The sequence below is a fragment of the Camelus ferus genome, chromosome 3, assembly GCF_009834535.1.
Source record: "Camelus ferus isolate YT-003-E chromosome 3, BCGSAC_Cfer_1.0, whole genome shotgun sequence".
NCBI classification, from domain to species: Eukaryota; Metazoa; Chordata; class Mammalia; order Artiodactyla; family Camelidae; genus Camelus; species Camelus ferus.
The window spans coordinates 71,103,807-71,114,607 of record NC_045698.1 but is presented as its reverse complement, the minus strand read 5'-3'; the positions used below and the strand labels follow the sequence as shown (position 1 = coordinate 71,114,607).

General features: G+C 34.3%; 1 non-coding gene across 1 annotated transcript; it reads right to left on the bottom strand.

Moving 5' to 3' along the window:
• Positions 1-732: 732 nt before the first annotated feature.
• Positions 733-805, bottom strand: TRNAT-GGU. The gene has a single exon. It is a non-coding gene; the product is annotated as a tRNA-Thr (tRNA).
• Between the last annotated feature and the right edge of the window lie 9,996 nt (positions 806-10,801).

Below are 10,801 nucleotides of genomic sequence, written 5' to 3'. Positions count from 1 at the left end.
GTTCTACCATTGTCATTAAACATTCCTCAGTAAAATTAAATATATTCCATATGTTTAGGATTACTTTTTATGTTACAAACATAGCAGTTGGTAATATAATTTTATTATTTGACACTTCTCAAGGCTTTTAATATCTTTAATATAAACCTGATACATAATGTCAGGAAATTGCAACTTGATGAAGATGAATAATCTATAATCTGCAGAGATTAATAATTTACTTAAAATTATCCAGTTTACATGTTTTTTTATTGATGTATAGTCAGTTTACAATGTTGTGTCAGTTTCTGGTGTACAGCATAATGCTTCAGTCATACATGAGCATACATATATTCATTTTCATATTATTTTTCACCATAAGTTACTACTAACAACTTTTGATTAAAGAAACTCTGTTCACAAAACTTGAAGAATAGTGTCGAACAGAGTATAAATGAAGATAAGTCTGGAGACTGAGAGAGTCAGTTTCAAATCCTGACTATGGCATTTGTTAATTCTGCATCTTTGTATAAGTTCCTTAATAACGCCCTGTGACATATTTTCTTCTTTTTAAAAATAAGAATGTATAGCTAAGTTATCCCTAAATCACCTCCTGTTCTATGTAACATTTTCTGTATCTAGTACTCATTTGTTAACACCCATAATGCAAGTTTAATATACATTAATTCAGCACTGAAAATCAACTACCAATTAAGTTTTCTTTTTTTTTTTTTTGAAGGGAGAAGTAATTAGAGAAGGTACTGGGGATTGAACCCAGGACCTTGTGCATACCAAGCATGCACTCTACCACTTGAGCTATACCTTCCTCCTGCCAATTCACTTTTTATCAGTTTGGATGAACATAGAGACAAGGCAGTATTGACCACAAAGATTCAATAGACCAAAGGAGCAAGTTCATTTATGTATAGTTTTACCAAATCATATACTTTATTGTTACATTTATGTTGAAGGATGATTCATCAGGCACCCTTTCCTAATATAAAATCACTTTTTAAAAAAATTACTAAATAATATAATGTATTATAACGTAATTTTTTAAATTTGTTTATCTTGAGAGGTTTCTGGTTAGTTCCCTTTCTTGAGTAGTTCAATCCACACCCAACCTTAGATTGGGCTCTCATACTCCTGGGCCATGATGCACAGGCCCTACTCAACCCAGGGTCAGGTGAACTAGTCCAGACAACTAGGGTCAGCCCCTATGTTCTAGAGACCAAAAGAAATTATTAAATTGGCCAGTCTGCAAGGATTCTGGGAAACCTAGCTGACTCCATTCCCGGGAAACCTAGCTGACTCCATTCCCCCTTGCCATACGTAAGTGCCCCCTACAGCTCCAGCTTGCTGTTACACTCCACTCTCCCAGCTGCAAACCCCATGCGATCTCTCATTAACTGTGCTGTGTCCTGCCATCAAAAGAATCTTTAAATCTTATAGAACAACTGACACTGTGAGCAGAATGGCATGCCAGCCTTCCAATACAATTAATTGTATTATAGGTATTATTTAGATTTATTGAATAAGCTCTACATATGGATTTGGATAATTTTTTCCCCACTTATAACATAGAACAAATGGCACCGCACAGTAGATTCCTACTGTTTTACTGATGTGGTCCTCCCCCTCATTGAGGCCTTACTCAATACCCATGTTATGGACTGAACTGTCTCCCCAAAATTCATGTTGAAGTCCTAATCCCTAGTACCTCAGAATTTGACTATGTTTGACGATAAGGTCTTTAAAGATGTAAAAGGAGGTCATACAGGTGGGCCCTAATTCAATATGACTGGTTATAAGAAGAGAAAATGAGGACACAGCCTTACACAGAGGAGAGACCATGTGAAGACAGAGGGAGAAAATATCTACCAGTCAAGGAGCGAGGCCTCGTAATGAAAGCAAACTTGCCAATACCTTGATCTCGTACATCTAACCTCCAGAACTGTGAGAAAATCAATGTTGATTCTTTAAGCCACCCAGTCTGTGGTGCTTTACCATAGCAGCCCTAGGAAACTAATGCAACCCAGTATTATTGAAATTACTAACTCTGTCCAATCTGCAACCAGTAAAAATTTTGCTATTATAAATTTGGCTGATACATTCTACTCAGTGCCTCTTCCAACAGCCTCTCAGCCTCAGTTTGCCTTTACCTGTAAAAGGACCAATACATCTTTCCTGGGCTAACCAACGGCTACCTCTGCTGCTTTGCCGTGACACACCCCCATCTTTACAGACAAGATCTTAACTGCATCTGTCTTTCTCCAGGAACCCTGATAATGTTACATTGATATAACATCTTTCTCCAAGGGATTACACTGGATCTTTATTAAGGACATGTCAGTCTAACATTTTTTAGTCCTTTCTGGATTCTGGAGGCAACATTTCCCTTATTTACAAATTCTACTTAATATCACGGATGCTGCTCCTTACAAATCAGCCCACTTAAACAGAGCTCCTTCCAACAAAAAGTCCTGAAATGTGTCCAAATTAAAATCAATGGGCATTCCTGCTAGTACCCTCAGAGACTCCCTCACTGCAGAGCTTTCTGTAACCTCCTTGTACGCCTCCTAGAATCTCTGGACCACCTGTGATAGCGTAAGTTGTCCATGGGCTTCTGATGTAAAAAAAATAAGTAGCTAACCCTACCCACTTGCCATAGATAAGCAGCTCCCAGCAGCTTCAACTTGTTGTTAACCTGTCCCCAGTACAACGCACTGTGTGGCCTTGTCTGGCACTTTTCTCTAGTTTGGATTTATAAGAACAGTGAGTTCTATCTTTCATCTACACAAATGTCATTGTGCTGTGTCCTGCCATCAAAAGAGTCTTTTTACTCTCATAAATATGTATGCAACAGACATCCCTGGCAATAGACCATATGTGGAATTAAGTAAGGTTAATATATACAGGAAACTTAGAGAGAGGAAAAACTGCCTATTGTCTAGGTGAAATAAACTGTGCTTTGTTTTGGAGAACTTGAAATATAAGGTACCCTAAAGATCTCTCACCCCAGGCATGATCTGTTTCTACATATTAAGATACCTTAAAATTTAAGCTTTATATTTGATTTTGAAACCACGCACACCACTCTTTCGATCTTTCACTCAAAGTCTTGTTCGTGATGTAAATGTCTCCGGTGAGGAGCTGTGGTAAATTTCTGACTCCTGAGTATCTAAGATGAGTTGAAGGTATTTATAAAAATTACATGGAAAATGAGTAAGTACAAAGATAAAGGTTGGTTTTTATATCACCTCATGCTGGTGGTCTTTGGTAATGTAAGATTGACAACAGTTTAGAAATGGGACAGAAACCATAGGTGATATATGTAATAAATGCTACTAAGCAGGGTTTAGAAATTCTTAATTAAAATACATTTTGAGAAAGTGATTAGATCTTGACATAGAAACATATTGCCTATGTTCCTTAATTAGCAGCATGGTATTAGGCAAATCAACTAACTTACCTAAGCCCTAGTGTACTTATATAGAGAGAATTACAGTAACCACCTCATAGGTTGTAAGTATTAAATGAATCATGTAAGTGTAAAGCATTTAGCGGTGTTCACAGCATGTAGTATGGACTCAAATTATACGTATCAGTAGTAATATTAATATTTTAATTATTAACTCCTATTAAGGGATATCTAGGCACAAATGATTTCAAAAAATAAAGTAAAAACAGGTGCTTGATGACTCTTCAGTGACCAAAATGAGATACTTGGTAAATGTGGAAAAAATATGAACCAGAAGGGTTATATAAGTCATCCCCATCACCTCCTCCAAAAGCTGGGAACCTATTACAAAGCACAGTGAAGTTTTCAGAGCCCTAAAATGCCTGCTATGTTGTTAAAAGACTTCCAAACATTCCAAGCAACAAATAAAACAAGCTTGTCAAAATCATCTCTGTGCCCTGGAGAAGTCCCCAAATTCTCAGACATGCACAAGTCAGTTGATCCAATATAGCCTGTATTTTACATTTAAAACTCAAATCCAGCCTTCCCTTTCCTTTGGGTAGAAAAATTTGTTACTGTTTTCAGGTACTTTTCAAGTTTTTATGCTATTTGAAGGACACATTGCCATTGGATTTAACTGAATAATTTAAATTTCCCTTAACATTTTAGCAATTCATTCCATTTTTTAAACTGTATTTCTAAACCACACATGTTTCCTTGAATTTTTGTATTATTCACATAGGCTATAATCATTAGGAAATGATTATTTTTGCTATATTTAAAAAATCAGACCATCTGAGCAAATGTATTCATAGAAATTGAAGTCCTATAGAACCAGTTATTAATATTCCATGAATAAATGCATTCATGAGAATATGATTTGAAGACAAAGTTCTTCTTAAAAACTGGACAAACTCATGTTTATTCATTTTAGTTTCTATGGAAGAGTTATTTTGATACACACTAGAATAAATGATCTATGTAAAAGTGCTAAAATGGTATCTACTCAATTATGTACAATTTTTTTTCTGTCAGATGAATAGGTTTTCAAAGCCAGTATGTTATAATATCAAATAAAAGACAGTTCACATATGAAATCTCACCTGTTCACCATTTCAACATATCTTTGTTAACATAGATATTAGAAGAATTTTAAAGAATATATTTTTCTAATATATAATTATAATGTGAAATAGATAAAAGAGGGTACAGATTCTTAAAGAAACTAACAACTGAAGAAGATCAATTAATAATTTTTAAAGTATAAAATTTATTATACAATTTATATGTAAGTAAACTTGCTAAATTACAATATGTATCTAAACTCACTTTTAAAACTGGATATCAGAATTAAAAATAGAATTGCAGCTTTTTACTTTATTTTTCATTCAAGTAAGTGTATATCAACTTCCTTAATTTTAATGCTCAAGATTTTAACTCTATTTGAGGTAAAGTATGTTGTCATAAATTCCTTCAATATCCATACTATCTTACTAAATTAATGACTACATATTGTATTAGTCAGGGTTCCTCAGAGAAAGAGAACCAAGAAGATGTATACATACACACACAAGAGGTTTATTTTAAGGAGTTGGCTCATGAGATCCTGGGGGCTTGGTGAGTTCAAAACCTGATAGGAAGGGTGGCAGACTGGAGACTCAGGGAAAGAAACTGCAGTCTGAGTTCAAAGTCACTCAGCTGGTGAAACAGGAAGAGTCAATATCGCAGATAAAGTCCAAGGACAATTTGCTAGAGAATTTCTGCTTGCTCCGAAGACGTCAGCATTTTGTTCTACTCTGGCCTCCAATTGATTGGATGAAGTCCACTCACATTATACAGGGTGATCTGCTTCCTCAGAGTCCACTGATTGAAATGTAAATCTCACCCGGAAACACTCTTATAGAAACATTTTCACTAAATATCTGAACTCTATGGCATGGCCAATTTGACATAAAATACCAACCGTCACGCACTTGTACTTTCTTTATAGCAAATATAATAACTAAACAGAATGACTACAAGTAGATACTTGATGTGTTTGGACTTGATATTATACTAAGGTTTGACTATAGTTGATCACTGTTGATGTATTGACACTGATGATATCAGTAATGAGGCATCTTTCACCTCATATCCTACAGATAAAAATTTCTTGAAGGAAAGTTTCCCTTTTATATTATAGACTATGTTTAAAATATCACAATAAAATTATCATCATTATGAAGTAACTTTTACTTCCATTAGAAGGGGCTGGCTAAGAGTCCCATCAGATCACAGAATATAGAAGAACCTGTTTTCTTGCTGCCTTACAATTCTCTAAAGTAGGAAAATCCAGCTGAAACCAAAGTCTGTTTCCCATGTCACAGCAGGACTAAAAAGAACTGAAGTTGAATGTGATATGGTGTGAGATAGTCCTCCCTAAAATGGCATCCCTCAAGTTGTCCAACTTCAAATAATATCAGTATCCTATTTCTATTTTTTTTAGGCTAAAGAACTTAAAATACTTCTTTCTTCAACTGATCTCTCACATTGTATACAATTTTCAAATCTGTTATAATCTGGATCATTTCCCTTTCTCATTTTCATGTTAAAATGTTCTAAGCTTGCATCCTTGGATTTTTTTTCATTCTTCTCACTATATTCTTCTCTACATTTATTTTCTGTCCACTAGACTTGATCAATATTTTCTAGATTATGATGTGCAAATAATATTCCTCAAACTTGATTTATGTGGAAATTTTAAGTTTTATTAAATTTGAATCATCCATCAGAACACTAGTCTAAAATAAACCTTCAGAAAATAAGTTTCACATATGTATCTGAAAACATCATGGTACATGTCTTTCCTGTAGCATCACATCAGCAGCAGCGTCAAATTCTGAGAAATCATCCATTCACACAATGACCCAACACTTAGTACCTACCAGGAGCAGGCTCTGCCCTGGACATTCTATATACAGCAGCAAACAAAGAAGGAATAAAATCCTTACTGCTGTTGAGTATCTACGTCACACACTATATGCCACATACTACATGCTATAATGGAAAGTAATGCAGAGAAAATAAGTAAGGCAATGCTATTTTTCATGTTTGTATTAATTGAGTTATAACCTACACAGAGTAAAGTACATAAATCCTATGTGTGTAGCACAAATAATTTTTGTTTAATATATAACTATTTAAGAACCCACATCGAGACATAAAGGGTAGTATTTCAGATTATCAAGAAAGTTCTCACTAACGAGGTGATATTTAAGCAGAAAGCTGAAGCAAGTAAAGAAGCCAGCATGTAGTGCTTAGAAGAAATAATAACATTTTATTTAATCTGGAATTTCCAATGATTTGATTATGCAATCTATTACTTATGAACTGTTAACATCCTGAAGAAATGTTCTGCATAATACACAGAGAGGTAAGTAGATATAATTTGCCTTTCTTATGACACAATACTGTGTCTTCAAGTATCTCAGAAATAATAACTCCTTACTCAACAATAGTTCATTCCAGACCAGGCATATGATAAGTAATCCTCACATTTATTTCCACTACTTTTTTTCTTGGTGTCCAGGAATTCTTCACACTAGAAGTTCCTGTTCTTGGTCTACCACAAACTTCCTCACCATTCTAGAAGTTAATTACAGTTTTCTCAGATCATTCCTTTACCTTTTATAGCTTTTTTGCATTTGACCCTAAACTCTAGAGTAATCAATACACAATTTTTCTATATATGTTGTCTCCTTTTCATAAGTATATAGTTTATGTTTCCATGTGCTTCATATTTAACATTTCTGTATCTACAATGAAATTTCCCATCTGATCATTCACTATGGCTACTTTTCCTAATTTCCTTGAGTATACTTGTAACAGTTGTTTCAAAGTCCTGTCTGCTTATTCTAACTTCTAGGTAATCTCAGGAGTAGTTTTTATTCATTGTGTGCTCTCTCATCTAAGGGTAATATTTTTCTATTTTTTCACACATCAGGTAGATTTTAATTGCACACTGGACATTGCCAATGACAGCTTTCGTTACCTTTCTCTAAATGTTGATTTTTGCTCTGGAGGGAAATTTACTGTCTTGTAGATTTTCATTATCCTGTTAGTCTTGATATTATTTTTTTCTAGGAAAAGTATGTTACAGTTTTTACTTAGCTCTTCAATATGGCATTTAGAGTATGTTTTTGTTTCTTACGATGTGGTATCAACTAAATGTGCCATTGTTCAGAGAGTCCCTCTGTTCAGGGTAGGCCAGCACTGACGTCTCCCAGCAGTACCACCTTTAGGATCCGTGATCACCCCAGTAGCAGCTGTTGTCTTCTCAACTTTGCCAAGCCTCGCCCTCTGAATGTATATCCCAGGAGTCAATCAAGGGCTCAAGGCTGAGCCCTTCACAAATATCTACTTAATCTAACTCCCTCAGCAACTGTTTTATCTTCAGAATCCTGCTCATGAATTCCAGATGCTTTATATCCCAGAAACGTCCCCTATGCCTACTAACTTTAGGAGACCATCACATTCTGTCAGGCTTCACTTCCCTGTGATACAGTCAGCAAGGTGTCCCCGGGCAGGAAGCGTGGGGAACTTCGGGTTCATCTCTCATGTTTGCCTTCCATAAAAGATTCAAGTCCTATGCTGCCTTTTGTCCAATGCTTAAAAGGAGTTCCTACAAATATCTGCCTACTTTTTTAGTATTGTGTTAAATTTTAGAAGCTCATATCTGGTACCACCAGTTAATCTATTATGCCAGAGTGGACTGTCACTCTGTTTTTAACTTTTTAAATTTTTTCTCAAATTAAATATCTTACCTACTTTTCCCCAAAATTTAGGTCTCCTTCTCCATTCTATTCCATTTTTCAGATTAAAAAACAGAGAGGTTACTGAAGTTTTTTAGTTACAATGCTAAAATATTCTTAAAGTTCTTAAAATTTTTTAAATTTCTTAGATTAGAATTCATGACTTGGCACTTTGCTTTCTCTGTTACACTATAGTGTTTTCTGAATATGCAACACTGTGTTACCTAGGAAATTATAATGGTTACAAATTACATAAAAATATTCTAAATACTCAATTGCTGAAGTTTTTACTACTTTTTTTCTTACTCTTTTCTGAGTTTTCAGAAAATGGAAACTTCCTTAAGGTATCAATTTTCTTGCTTTCATTTGTTTGAGCTTTCCATTCTTAGGACTCTGACAGAAAAAAAAAATGAGCCACAGAGTATAATATCCCTATCTCATTTTATGCAATTTTTTAAGAGAAATGAAAAGCTAAAATTAAAGAAAAGCCTTTTACCCTGGAGTTTCTATAAAAGTGTCATGAAATCATCCAAAAGATTCTAACTTTTCATGTTTATATATGAAATCAGACCATAACCATGTTATTTGCTCATTTTTAATTATTCAGTAAGTCTCTTTCTGTCCTTGTTTTCATCATGAAATGCCCCTACTTTCATTTGCTTCTGCTAGGTCTTAGCAACCTAAGAGAGTTTTATATATTTATTCATATATATATATATATATATATATATATATATTTTTTTTTTTTTTTTTTTTTTTTAGTTTACTAACATTACAGCAACCTCTCCCAGGCAAAATTTGCTCCCCTCCCATTGCATATTTAGAACTTTGAAATTCCATCACAAACAAACAAAAAGATTTGTCCTTGGTAAAAATACACTCAGTTCAAGTGGTCTGCAAATTATATCCCCCCAAACTGTAGGGGGTAATTGCAATTTCCCTACAAGTAAACAAATTCCTCTCTCACACCCTAGTTTCCAGGGATTTACTGTCAGTGGGTTTCACAGCACTGAGCTAGAAATACATAATGAAAGGGAGGAAATAAAGAACTATTTAACCTATACTGATCAAGAAATAGAACCATATTTTTCTGCACCACTGCTATTTCTCAGCAGGCTACATATGTACTGGCTGATATACATTCCAGATCCCACAGGCTCTTGAAACTTAAAGACCTTAGTGTCCTTGGCCTGCTTATGGCTTACAAGAGACATAACTATGGTTTGGGGATTAGGAATAGAGGCATTGCATGTTGCAAATTTTAAATTGTCAATTAAAAAGCACTGCTGAATCCTGGGTAGAAACTGCCAAGGGCATGTTTGTCTGCAAAAGGATGGATTAACACAGACAGTCCCCATTGACATTTAAGATACATATCTGTGATTCAGGACACTTGGGGATCTGTATCTAAACAATGCGATCACATTTCAAGTGCTAGAAGCAATTTTTGTCTTAGTAAACTGAAAAACCCTCAATCAAAGAAAACACTCTCAAGATACTCTTAACTTTGTAAACTATTTGTCAGCAGCATTTGCATTCACTATCTGTACATGTGATAATAAGCAGATACAAAGATACAGGCCCCTTGGACTTGGCTGTATTGAATACAAAAATAAAAGACTGACTGCCATTTTTGCACAAGGTAGCCTTTGTTGCTTGGTGAAGAGAGTTTATTTGCCTTTATGAGAGTAGAGATTAATAAACAGAGAAGTATAAACACTTAACCTGAGAAAAATTTTAGAGTGTTTTATATTTTGACTTATTATCCATACTAAATGTATTTCCTTTCACCAAGAGGTAAAATAAGTACAAAAATAATAATAAAATCAAAATAATAATTTTGTGAGTCATTAAAAAAGGACTACAAGTTTTGTTTTTGTTTTTTTTTTTTAGGAATTTCTGATAACATTCTTTCCATGAATGAAAGGAAATTGAGATCATTTAAACAATCTTGATTAGGTTTCTAATTTTATTTATAAAATTCAGTGATATATATATACACACACACACACGCACGCACACATATCACAATGTAGTAAATTAGTTGTTCTCCACAGTGAGAAGTATACTAGCATATGATTTATAGCAGTTATCAAGAAAATTATGAAAATGCAATGTTTAATGGAAAAATGGAATCAATATTATTTTTAAAGTATTTGTACATAAGTCATGCAAAGAATTTTAATTTCTTTATATTTAGAATATGTTAGAATATGTTATATTTATAACATTGTAGGAAATAGAAATTTTTAGGAGAAACTTTGCAGGTTAGACATTTCTAGAAAATTAGTCTTAGTCAACTTATTGACTGTTATTGATGGCACAAAAAGTATGATCTTCTAGGACTGCAAAGCTAGAAAACTCAATGAAAGAAGAAAATGGGAATGAGCCAGTTTTGATAGAACGTTATTAGACTGCATCATTTGTTGCCACTACTGATTCATATCCCAGTGTTCGCACCCTTGAGTAGACCCTTCTCCTTGACTTTGAACTGGTCCTGTGATAAGCTTTTACCAACAGAACACAGCAACACTGACACTGTTCCAGTTACAGGCCTAAAACTTAAGATGGC